The following is a 1,064-nucleotide window of genomic DNA, read 5'->3' as shown; positions in this document are numbered from 1 at the left end:
GATAAAGCACTGGCCCTGGAGTCAGGAGTACCTGGGTTCAAATCTGGTCTCAGACACTTAATAATTACCTAGCTGTGTGGCCTTGGGCAAGCCACTTAACCCCATTTTGCCTTGTAAAATCCTAAAAAAAAGAAAAAAGAATTATTCTGTTGTAAGAAATGATGAGCTCAATGATATTAGAAAAATATGGTTAGACTATTCTGAAATAATGAATAGTGAAATGAGAAGAACCAAGAAAATATTGTATACAATAACAGCAATAGAGGTGGGGTTTTTTCTATTGTTCTCAAATGTTAATTTATTGCTGTAGTCTCTTTAGATGCTTTTAACTTGCTGGGTATTCCACAACATCTCTATTGATATAATCAACAACATCATGAAGATGTCTGCCAAGGATGTTGCAGCCCACAGACTGGGCTGTTCCAATATCTCATTAATGGTTCCAGAGAGGTTTCTTGCCAAGGATTTTTGCTTAATCTGTGGAGTAAGGTTGATAATCTCATTAAAACTGATGTTTCCACTGTGTTTAATATTTTGCTTCTTTCTATCCCAAGGAGTTCCTTTAGGGCTTTGATGATCAAGGCTGAATCAGAAGGTACAACCTCAATCTCTCCTCTCTATTCTGAATGATGTTTCACTATGATCCTTAGTCCTTTCCAGACACCAGTTGCCTTGGTCATATTATCACCACCCTTTTTGGGTGACAAACCCAAGGGACCAGTTTCAGGGACCAGAGCTCATGTGGCACCAATTTCACCATCAGTGGCCCTTAAAAGCATAGCTTTACAGTTTATGACCAAGGAAGATATGGAGAACATCATTAAAAACAAACTAGATCATTTTGATTACATTAAATTAAAAAGCTTTTGCACAGACAAAACTACTATAACCAAGATCAAAATAAATGTAGTAAATTTGGAAACAATTTTTACAGCTATTATTTCTGAGAAAGGACTAATTTCTAAAATATATAGAGATCTGAGTAAAATTTATTTAAAAAGTCATTCCCCAATTGAAAAAAGGGCAAAGGATATGCAGAGGCAATTTACAGATGAGAAAATCAA

General features: G+C 35.6%; 1 pseudogene; it reads right to left on the bottom strand.

Annotated features, from left to right (window-relative positions):
* Nucleotides 1–325: 325 nt before the first annotated feature.
* On the bottom strand, nucleotides 326–779 carry LOC141501535 (large ribosomal subunit protein uL11-like; annotated as a pseudogene).
* Nucleotides 780–1,064: the final 285 nt, after the last annotated feature.

Source organism: Macrotis lagotis, chromosome X (genome assembly GCF_037893015.1).
Source record: "Macrotis lagotis isolate mMagLag1 chromosome X, bilby.v1.9.chrom.fasta, whole genome shotgun sequence".
Classification (NCBI taxonomy): Eukaryota; Metazoa; Chordata; class Mammalia; order Peramelemorphia; family Peramelidae; genus Macrotis; species Macrotis lagotis.
This window is presented reverse-complemented; position numbering and strand designations above follow the sequence as displayed.